The sequence below is a fragment of the Natrix helvetica genome (genome assembly GCF_964273705.1).
Source record: "Natrix helvetica genome assembly, chromosome: 3".
Taxonomy (NCBI): Eukaryota; Metazoa; Chordata; class Lepidosauria; order Squamata; family Natricidae; genus Natrix; species Natrix helvetica.
The window spans coordinates 103,032,740-103,045,072 of NC_138549.1; positions in this window are offsets into that span (position 1 = coordinate 103,032,740).

Below are 12,333 nucleotides of genomic sequence, written 5' to 3' on the forward strand. Positions count from 1 at the left end.
TGGTTAGGAGGGGGCAACGTTTCGAGTCCCCACCTTCTATGCTCTCCGGTGAAATACATGGGGAAATCCCATAATGGGAAAAAACCAACTTTGGGTTGGGTTTGGCCCCCTTGAATTCAGAGGGAAAAACCGACGTCACCAATGGATTCCTAGCTTTTGGATATGGTTAGGAGGGGGCAACTTTTCGAGTCCCCACCTTCAATGCTTTCCGGTGAAATGCATAGGGAAATTCCATAGGAGGAAAAAACCAACTTAGGGTTAGGGTTAGGCCCCCTTGAATTCGGAGGGAAAAACTGACCTCACCAATGGATTCCTAGCTTTTGGATATGGTTAGGAGGGGGCAACTTTTCGAGTCCCCACCTTCTATGCTCTCCGGTGAAATACATGGGGAAATCCCATAATGGGAAAAAACCAATTTTGGGTTGGGTTTCGCCCCCTTGAATTCAGAGGGAAAAACCGACCTCGCCAATGGATTCCTAGCTTTTGGATATGGTTAGGAGGGGGCAACTTTTCGAGTCCCCACCTTCTATGCTCTCCGGTGAAATACATGGGGAAATCCCATAGGGGGGAGAAACCAACTTATGGTTAGGGTTAGGCCCCCTTGAAGTCGGAGGAAAAAACTGACCTCACCAATGGATTATAATCTTTAGATATTGTTAGGATGGGGCAACTTTTCGATTCCCCACCTTCTATGCTCTCCGGTGAAATACATGGGGAAATTCCATAAGGGGAAAAAACCAACTTAGGGTTAGGGTTAGGCCCCCTTGAATTCGAAGGGAAAAACTGACCTCACCAATGGATTCCTAGCTTTTGCATATGGTTAGGAGGGGGCAACTTTTTGAGTCCCCACCTTCTATGCTCTCCGGTGAAATACATGGGGAAATCCCATAATGGGGAAAAACCAACTTTGGGTTGGGCTTGGCCCCCTTGAATTCAGAGGGAAAAACGGACCTCACCAATAAATTCCTCGCCTTTAGATATGGTTAGGAGGGGGCAACTTTTCGAGTCCCCACCTTCTATGCTCTCCGGTGAAATACATGGGGAAATTCCATAGGGGGAAAAAACCAACTTAGGGTTAGGGTTAGGCCCCCTTGAATTCGAAGGGAAAAACTGACCTCACCAATGGATTCCTAGCTTTTGTATATGGTTAGGAGGGGGCAACTTTTCGAGTCCCCACCTTCATTGCTCTCCGGTGAAATACATGGGGAAATCCCATAGGGGGAAAAAACCAACTTAGGGTTAGGGTTAGGCCCCCTTGAATTCGGAGGGAAAAACCGACCTCACCAATGGATTCCTAGCTTTTGGATATGGTTTGGAGGGGGCAACTTTTCGAGTCCCCACCTTCTATGCTCTCCGGTGAAATACATGGGGAAATCCCATAATGGGAAAAAACCAACTTTGGGTTGGGTTTGGCCCCCTTGAATTCAGAGGAAAAAACCGACCTCACCAATGGATTCCTAGCCTTTAGATATGGTTAGGAGGGGGCAACTTTTTGAGTCCCCACCTTCTATGCTCTCCGGTGAAATACATGGGGAAATCCCATAAGGGGAAAAAACCAACTTAGGTTTGGGTTAGGCCCCCTTTAATTCGGAGGGAAAAACCGACCTCACCAATGGATTATAGTCTTTAGATATGGTTAGGAGGGGGGCAACTTTTCGAGTCCCCACCTTCTATGCTTTCCGGTGAAATACATGGGGAAATCCCATAGGGGGGAAAAACCAACTTAGGGTTAGGGTTAGGCCCCCTTGAATTCGGAGGGAAAAACCGACCTCACCAATGGATTCCTAGCTTTTGGATATAGTTAGGAGGGGGCAACTTTTCGAGTCCCCATCTTCTATGCTCTCCGGTGAAATACATGGGGAAATCCCATAATGGGAAAAAACCAACTTAGGTTTGGGTTAGGCCCCCTTTAATTCGGAGGGAAAAACTGACGTCACCAATGGATTCCTAGCCTTTAGATATGGTTAGGAGGGGGCAACTTTTCGAGTCCCCACCTTCTATGCTTTCCGGTGAAATACATGGGGAAATCCCATAGGGGGGAAAAACCAACTTAGGGTTAGGGTTAGGCCCCCTTGAATTCGGAGGAAAAAACCGACCTCACCAATGGATTATAGTCTTTAGATATTGTTAGGAGGGGGCAACTTTTCGATTCCCCACCTTCTATGCTCTCCGGTGAAATACATGGGGAAATTCCATAAGGGGAAAAAACCAACTTAGGGTTAGGGTTAGGCCCCCTTTAATTCGGAGGGAAAAACCGACCTCACCAATGGATTCCTAGCTTTTGGATATGGTTAGGAGGGGGCAACTTTTTGAGTCCCCACCTTCTATGCTCTCCGGTGAAATACATGGGGAAATCCCATAAGGGGAAAAAACCAACTTAGGTTTGGGTTAACCCCCTTTAATTCGGAGGGAAAAACCGACGTCACCAATGGATTCCTAGCTTTTGGATATGGTTAGGAGGGGGCAACTTTTCGAGTCCCCACCTTCTATGCTTTCCGGTGAAATACATGGGGAAATCCCATAGGGGGGAAAAACCAACTTAGGGTTAGGGTTAGGCCCCCTTGAATTCGGAGGAAAAAACCGACCTCACCAATGGATTATAGTCTTTAGATATTGTTAGGAGGGGGCAACTTTTCGATTCCCCACCTTCTATGCTCTCCGGTGAAATACATGGGGAAATTCCATAAGGGGAAAAAACCAACTTAGGGTTAGGGTTAGGCCCCCTTGAATTTAGAGGGAAAAACCGACCTCACCAACGGATTCCTAGCTTTTGGATATGGTTAGGAGGGGGCAACTTTTTGAGTCCTCACCTTCTATGCTCTCCGGTGAAATACATGGGGAAATCCCATAATGGGGAAAAACCAACTTTGGGTTGGGTTTGGCCCCCTTGAATTCAGAGGGAAAAACCGACCTCACCAATAAATTCCTCGCCTTTAGATATGGTTAGGAGGGGGCAACTTTTCGAGTCCCCACCTTCTATGCTCTCCGGTGAAATACATGGGGAAATTCCATAGGGGGAAAAAACCAACTTAGGGTTAGGGTTAGGCCCCCTTGAATTCGGAGGGAAAAACTGACCTCACCAATGGATTCCTAGCTTTTGTATATGGTTAGGAGGGGGCAACTTTTCGAGTCCCCACCTTCATTGCTCTCCGGTGAAATACATGGGGAAATCCCATAGGGGGAAAAAACCAACTTAGGGTTAGGGTTAGGCCCCCTTGAATTCGGAGGGAAAAACCGACCTCACCAATGGATTCCTAGCTTTTGGATATGGTTTGGAGGGGGCAACTTTTCGAGTCCCCACCTTCTATGCTCTCCGGTGAAATACATGGGGAAATCCCATAATGGGAAAAAACCAACTTTGGGTTGGGTTTGGCCCCCTTGAATTCAGAGGAAAAAACCGACCTCACCAATGGATTCCTAGCCTTTAGATATGGTTAGGAGGGGGTCAACGTTTCGACTCCCCACCTTCTATGCTTTCCGGTGAAATACATGGGGAAATCCCATAGGGGGAAAATCCAACTTAGGGTTAGGGTTATGCCCCCTTGAATTCGGAGGGAAAAACCGACGTCACCAACGGATTCCTAGCCTTTATATATGGTTAGGAGGGGGCAACTTTTCGAGTCCCCACCTTCTATGCTCCCCGGTGAAATACTTGGGGAAATTCCATAGGGGGAAAAAACCAACTTAGGGTTAGGGTTAGGACCCCTTGAATTCGGAGGGAAAAACTGACCTCACCAATGGATTCCTAGCTTTTGGTTATGGTTATGAGGGGGCAACTTTTCGAGTCCCCACCTTCTATGCTCTCCGGAGAAATACATGGGGAAATCCCATAATGGGAAAAAACAAATTTTAGGTTGGGTTTGGCCCCCTTGAATTCAGAGGGAAAAACCGACCTCACCAATGGATTCCTAGCCTTTAGATATGGTTAGGAGGGGGTCAACGTTTCGATTCCCCACCTTCTATGCTTTCCGGTGAAATACATGGGGAAATCCCATAATGGGAAAAAACCAACTTTGGGTTTCGTTAGGCCCCCTTGTATTCGGAGGGAAAAACTGACCTCACCAATGGACTCCTAGCCTTTAGATATGGTTAGGAGGGGGTCAACCTTTCGAGTCCCCACCTTTTATGCTTTCCGGTGAAATCCATGGGGAAATCCCATAGGGGGAAAAAACCAACTTAGGGTTAGGGTTAGGCCCCCTTGAATTCGGAGGGAAAAACCGACCTCACCAATGGATTCCTAGCCTTTAGATATGGTTAGGAGGGGGCAACTTTTCGAGTCCCCACCTTCTATGCTTTCCGGTGAAATACATGGGGAAATCCCATAGGGGGAAAATCCAACTTAGGGTTAGGGTTAGGCCCCCTTGAATTCGGAGGGAAAAGCCAACCTCACCAATAGATTCCTAGCTTTTGGATATGGTTAGGAGGGGGCAACTTTTCGAGTCCCCACCTTCTATGCTTTCCGGTGAAATACATAAGGAAATCCCAATAGGGGAAAAAACCAACTTAGGTTTGGGTTAGGCCCCCTTTAATTCGGAGGGAAAAACCGACGTCACCAACGGATTCCTAGCCTTTAGATATGGTTAGGAGGGGGCAACTTTTCGAGTCCCCACCTTCTATGCTTTCCGGTGAAATACATGGGGAAATCCGATAGGGGGGAAAAACCAACTTAGGGTTAGGGTTAGGCCCCCTTGAATTCGGAGGGAAAAACCAACCTCACCAATGGATTCCTAGCTTTTGGATATGGTTAGGAGGGGGCAACGTTTCGAGTCCCCACCTTCTATGCTCTCCGGTGAAATACATGGGGAAATCCCATAATGGGAAAAAAACAACTTTGGGTTGGGTTTGGCCTCCTTGAATTCAGAGGGAAAAACCGACGTCACCAATGGATTCCTAGCTTTTGGATATGGTTAGGAGGGGGCAACGTTTCGATTCCCCACCTTCTATGCTTTCCGGTGAAATACATGGGGAAATCCCATAAGGGGAAAAAACCAACTTAGGTTTGGGTTAGGCCCCCTTTAATTCGGAGGGAAAAACCGACGTCACCAATGGATTCCTAGCCTTTAGATATCGTTACGAGGGAGTCAACAATTCGAGTCCCTACCTTCTATGCTTTCCGGTGAAATACATGGGGAAATCCCATACGGGGAAAAAAACCAACTTAGGGTTAGGGTTAGGCCCCCTTGAATTCAGAGGGAAAAACCGACCTCACCAATGGATTCCTAGCTTTTGGAAATGGTTAGGAGGGGGCAACTTTTCGAGTCCCCACCTTCTATGCTCTCTGGTGAAATACATGGGAAAATCCCATAGGGGGAAAAACCAACTTAGGGTTAGGGTTAGGCCCCCTTGAATTCGGAGGGAAAAACCGACCTCACCAATGGATTCCTAGCTTTTGGATATGGTTAGGAGGGGGCAACTTTTCGAGTCCCCACCTTCTATGCTCTCCGGTGAAATACATGGGGAAATTCCATATGGGAAAAAACCAACTTTGGGTTGGGTTTGGCCCCCTTGAATTCAGAGGGAAAAACCGACCTCACCAATGGATTCCTAGCCTTTAGATATGGTTAGGAGGGGGTCAACGTTTCGAGTCCCCACCTTCTATGCTTTCCGGTGAAATACATGGGGAAATCCCATAGGGGGAAAATCCAACTTAGGGTTAGGGTTAGGCCCCCTTGAATTCGGAGGGAAAAACCAACCTCACCAATAGATTCCTAGCTTTTGGATATCGTTAGGAGGGGGCAACTTTTCGAGTCCCCACCTTCTACGCTCTCCGGTGAAATACATGGGGAAATACCTTAGGGGGAAAAAACCAACTTAGGGTTAGGGTTATGCCCCCTTGAATTTGGAGGGAAAAACCGACGTCACCAAAGGATTCCTAGCTTTTGGATATGGTTAGGAGGGGGCAACTTTTCGAGTCCCCACCTTCAATGCTTTCCGGTGAAATGCATGGGGAAATTCCATAGGAGGAAAAAACCAACTTAGGGTTAGGGTTAGGCCCCCTTGAATTCGGAGGGAAAAACCAACCTCACCAATAGATTCCTAGCTTTTGGATATCGTTAGGAGGGGGCAACTTTTCGAGTCCCCACCTTCTACGCTCTCCGGTGAAATACATGGGGAAATCCCTTGGGGGAAAAAACCAACTTAGGGTTAGGGTTATGCCCCCTTGAATTCGGAGGGAAAAACTGACGTCACCAAAGGATTCCTAGCTTTTGGATATGGTTAGGAGGGGGCAACTTTTCGAGTCCCCACCTTCAATCCTTTCCGGTGAAATGCATGGGGAAATTCCATAGGAGGAAAAAACCAACTTAGGGTTAGGGTTAGGCCCCCTTGAATTCGGAGGTAAAAAACCGACCTCACCAATGGAATCCTAGCCTTTAGATATGGTTAGCTGGGGGTCTACGTTTCGAGTCCCCACCTTCTATGCTCTCCGGTGAAATACATGGGGAAATCCCATAATGGGAAAAAAACAACTTAGGTTTGGGTTAGGCCCCCTTTAATTCGGAGGGAAAAACCGACGTCACCAATGGATTCCTAGTCTTTAGATATGGTTAGGAGGGGGCAACGTTTCGATTCCCCACCTTCTATGCTTTCCGGTGAAATACATGGGGAAATCCCATAAGGGGAAAAAACCAACTTAGGTTTGGGTTAGGCCCCCTTTAATTCGGAGGGAAAAACAGACGTCACCAATGGATTCCTAGCCTTTAGATATCGTTACGAGGGAGTCAACAATTCGAGTCCCTACCTTCTATGCTCTCCGGTGAAATACATGGGGAAATCCCATAATGGGAAAAAACCAACTTTGGGTTGGGTGAGGCACCCTTGAATTCAGAGGGAAAAACCAACCTCACCAATGGATTCCTAGCTTTTGGATATGGTTAGGAGGGTGCAACGTTTCGAGTCCCCACCTTCTATGCTCTCCGGTGAAATACATGGGGAAATCCCATAATGGGAAAAAACCAACTTTGGGTTGGGTTTGGCCCCCTTGAATTCAGAGGGAAAAACCGACGTCACCAATGGATTTCTAGCTTTTGGATATGGTTAGGAGGGGGCAACTTTTCGAGTCCCCACCTTCAATGCTTTCCGGTGAAATGCATGGGGAAATTCCATAGGAGGAAAAAACCAACTTAGGGTTAGGGTTAGGCCCCCTTGAATTCGGAGGGAAAAACCAACCTCACCAATAGATTCCTAGCTTTTGGATATAGTTAGGAGGGGGCAACTTTTCGAGTCCCCACCTTCTATGCTCTCTGGTGAAATACATGGGGGAAACCCATAATGGGAAAAAACCAACTTTGGGTTGGGTTAGGCCCCCTTGTATTCGGAGGTAAAAAGCGACTTCACCAATGGATTCCTAGCCTTTAGATATGGTTAGGAGGGGGTCAACGTTTCGAGTCCTCACCTTCTATGCTTTCCGGTGAAATACATGGGGAAATCCCATAGGGGTAAAAAACCAACTTAGGGTTAGCGTTAGGCCCCTTCGAATTCGGAGGTAAAAACCGACCTCACCAATGGATTCCTAGCTTTTGGATATGGTTAGGAGGGGGCAACTTTTTGAGTCCCCACCTTCTATGCTCTCCGGTGAAATACATGGGGAAATCCCATAGGGGTAAAAAACCAACTTAGGGTTAGGGTTAGGCCCCCTTGAATTCGGAGGTAAAAACCGACCTCACCAATGGAATCTTAGCCTTTAGATATGGTTAGCTGGGGGTCAACGTTTCGAGTCCCCACCTTCTATGCTTTCCGGTTAAATACATAGGGAAATCCCATAAGGGGAAAAAACCAACTTAGGTTTGGGTTAGGCCCCCTTTAATTCGGAGGGAAAAACCGACGTCACCAACGGATTCCTAGCCTTTAGATATGGTTAGGAGGGGGCAACTTTTCGAGTCCCCACCTTCTATGCTTTCCGGTGAAATACATGGGGAAATCCCATAGGGGGAAAAAACCAACTTAGGGTTAGGGTTAGGCCCCCTTGAATTCGGAGGGAAAAACCGACCTCACCAATGGATTCCTAGCTTTTGGATATGGTTAGGAGGGGGCAACTTTTCGAGTCCCCACCTTCTATGCTTTCCGGTGAAATACATGGGGAAATCCCATAGGGGGGAGAAACCAACTTATGGTTAGGGTTAGGCCCCCTTGAATTCGGAGGAAAAAACCGACCTCACCAATGGATTATCGTCTTTAGATACGGTTAGTAGGGGCCACTTTTCGATTCCCCACCTTCTATGCTCCCCGGTGAAATACTTGGGGAAATTCCATAGGGGGAAAAAACCAACTTAGGGTTAGGGTTAGGCCCCCTTGAATTCGGAGGGAAAAACCAACCTCACCAATAGATTCCTAGCTTTTGGATATCGTTAGGAGGGGGCAACTTTTCGAGTCCCCACCTTCTATGCTTTCCGGTGAAATACATGGGGAAATCCCATAGGGGGAAAATCCAACTTAGGGTTAGGGTTAGGCCCCCTTGAATTCGGAGGGAAAAACCAACCTCACCAATAGATTCCTAGCTTTTGGATATCGTTAGGAGGGGGCAACTTTTCGAGTCCCCACCTTCTACGCTCTCCGGTGAAATACATGGGGAAATACCTTAGGGGGAAAAAACCAACTTAGGGTTAGGGTTATGCCCCCTTGAATTTGGAGGGAAAAACCGACGTCACCAAAGGATTCCTAGCTTTTGGATATGGTTAGGAGGGGGCAACTTTTCGAGTCCCCACCTTCAATGCTTTCCGGTGAAATGCATGGGGAAATTCCATAGGAGGAAAAAACCAACTTAGGGTTAGGGTTAGGCCCCCTTGAATTCGGAGGGAAAAACCAACCTCACCAATAGATTCCTAGCTTTTGGATATCGTTAGGAGGGGGCAACTTTTCGAGTCCCCACCTTCTACGCTCTCCGGTGAAATACATGGGGAAATCCCTTGGGGGAAAAAACCAACTTAGGGTTAGGGTTATGCCCCCTTGAATTCGGAGGGAAAAACTGACGTCACCAAAGGATTCCTAGCTTTTGGATATGGTTAGGAGGGGGCAACTTTTCGAGTCCCCACCTTCAATCCTTTCCGGTGAAATGCATGGGGAAATTCCATAGGAGGAAAAAACCAACTTAGGGTTAGGGTTAGGCCCCCTTGAATTCGGAGGTAAAAAACCGACCTCACCAATGGAATCCTAGCCTTTAGATATGGTTAGCTGGGGGTCTACGTTTCGAGTCCCCACCTTCTATGCTCTCCGGTGAAATACATGGGGAAATCCCATAATGGGAAAAAAACAACTTAGGTTTGGGTTAGGCCCCCTTTAATTCGGAGGGAAAAACCGACGTCACCAATGGATTCCTAGTCTTTAGATATGGTTAGGAGGGGGCAACGTTTCGATTCCCCACCTTCTATGCTTTCCGGTGAAATACATGGGGAAATCCCATAAGGGGAAAAAACCAACTTAGGTTTGGGTTAGGCCCCCTTTAATTCGGAGGGAAAAACAGACGTCACCAATGGATTCCTAGCCTTTAGATATCGTTACGAGGGAGTCAACAATTCGAGTCCCTACCTTCTATGCTCTCCGGTGAAATACATGGGGAAATCCCATAATGGGAAAAAACCAACTTTGGGTTGGGTGAGGCACCCTTGAATTCAGAGGGAAAAACCAACCTCACCAATGGATTCCTAGCTTTTGGATATGGTTAGGAGGGTGCAACGTTTCGAGTCCCCACCTTCTATGCTCTCCGGTGAAATACATGGGGAAATCCCATAATGGGAAAAAACCAACTTTGGGTTGGGTTTGGCCCCCTTGAATTCAGAGGGAAAAACCGACGTCACCAATGGATTTCTAGCTTTTGGATATGGTTAGGAGGGGGCAACTTTTCGAGTCCCCACCTTCAATGCTTTCCGGTGAAATGCATGGGGAAATTCCATAGGAGGAAAAAACCAACTTAGGGTTAGGGTTAGGCCCCCTTGAATTCGGAGGGAAAAACCAACCTCACCAATAGATTCCTAGCTTTTGGATATAGTTAGGAGGGGGCAACTTTTCGAGTCCCCACCTTCTATGCTCTCTGGTGAAATACATGGGGGAAACCCATAATGGGAAAAAACCAACTTTGGGTTGGGTTAGGCCCCCTTGTATTCGGAGGTAAAAAGCGACTTCACCAATGGATTCCTAGCCTTTAGATATGGTTAGGAGGGGGTCAACGTTTCGAGTCCTCACCTTCTATGCTTTCCGGTGAAATACATGGGGAAATCCCATAGGGGTAAAAAACCAACTTAGGGTTAGCGTTAGGCCCCTTCGAATTCGGAGGTAAAAACCGACCTCACCAATGGATTCCTAGCTTTTGGATATGGTTAGGAGGGGGCAACTTTTTGAGTCCCCACCTTCTATGCTCTCCGGTGAAATACATGGGGAAATCCCATAGGGGTAAAAAACCAACTTAGGGTTAGGGTTAGGCCCCCTTGAATTCGGAGGTAAAAACCGACCTCACCAATGGAATCTTAGCCTTTAGATATGGTTAGCTGGGGGTCAACGTTTCGAGTCCCCACCTTCTATGCTTTCCGGTTAAATACATAGGGAAATCCCATAAGGGGAAAAAACCAACTTAGGTTTGGGTTAGGCCCCCTTTAATTCGGAGGGAAAAACCGACGTCACCAACGGATTCCTAGCCTTTAGATATGGTTAGGAGGGGGCAACTTTTCGAGTCCCCACCTTCTATGCTTTCCGGTGAAATACATGGGGAAATCCCATAGGGGGAAAAAACCAACTTAGGGTTAGGGTTAGGCCCCCTTGAATTCGGAGGGAAAAACCGACCTCACCAATGGATTCCTAGCTTTTGGATATGGTTAGGAGGGGGCAACTTTTCGAGTCCCCACCTTCTATGCTTTCCGGTGAAATACATGGGGAAATCCCATAGGGGGGAGAAACCAACTTATGGTTAGGGTTAGGCCCCCTTGAATTCGGAGGAAAAAACCGACCTCACCAATGGATTATAGTCTTTAGATACGGTTAGTAGGGGCCACTTTTCGATTCCCCACCTTCTATGCTCCCCGGTGAAATACTTGGGGAAATTCCATAGGGGGAAAAAACCAACTTAGGGTTAGGGTTAGGCCCCCTTGAATTCGGAGGGAAAAACCAACCTCACCAATAGATTCCTAGCTTTTGGATATAGTTAGGAGGGGGCAACTTTTCGAGTCCCCACCTTCTATGCTCTCTGGTGAAATACATGGGGGAAACCCATAATGGGAAAAAACCAACTTTGGGTTGGGTTAGGCCCCCATGAATTCAGAGGGAAAAACTGACCTCACCAATGGACTCCTAGCCTTTAGATATGGTTAGGAGGGGGTCAACCTTTCGAGTCCCCACCTTCTATGCTTTCAGGTGAAATACATGGGGAAATTCCATATGGGAAAAAACCAACTTTGGGTTGGGTTTGGCCCCCTTGAATTCAGAGGGAAAAACCGACCTCACCAATGGATTCCTAGCCTTTAGATATGGTTAGGAGGGGGTCAACATTTCGATTCCCCACCTTCTATGCTCTCCGGTGAAATACATGGGGAAATCCCATAATGGGAAAAAACCAATTTTGGATTGGGTTTGGCCCCCTTGAATTCAGAGGGAAAAACCGACCTCACCAATGGATTCCTAGCCTTTAGATATGGTTAGGAGGGGGCAACTTTTCGAGTCCCCACCTTCTATGCTTTCAGGTGAAATACATGGGGAAATTCCATATGGGAAAAAACCAACTTTGGGTTGGGTTTGGCCCCCTTGAATTCAGAGGGAAAAACCGACCTCACCAATGGATTCCTAGCTTTTGGATATGGTTAGGAGGGGGCAACTTTTCGAGTCCCCACCTTCTATGCTTTCCGGTGAAATACATAAGGAAATCCCAATAGGGGAAAAAACCAACTTAGGTTTGGGTTAGGCCCCCTTTAATTCGGAGGGAAAAACCGACGTCACCAACGGATTCCTAGCCTTTAGATATGGTTAGGAGGGGGCAACTTTTCGAGTCCCCACCTTCTATGCTTTCCGGTGAAATACATGGGGAAATCCGATAAGGGGGAAAAACCAACTTAGGGTTAGGGTTAGGCCCCCTTGAATTCGGAGGGAAAAACCAACCTCACCAATGGATTCCTAGCTTTTGGATATGGTTAGGAGGGGGCAACGTTTCGAGTCCCCACCTTCAATGCTTTCCGGTGAAATGCATGGGGAAATTCCATAGGAGGAAAAAACCAACTTAGGGTTAGGTTTAGGCCCCCTTGAATTCAGAGGGAAAAACCAACCTCACCAATAGATTCCTAGCTTTTGGATATAGTTAGGAGTGGGCAACTTTTCGAGTCCACACCTTCTATGCTCTCTGGTGAAATACATGGGGGA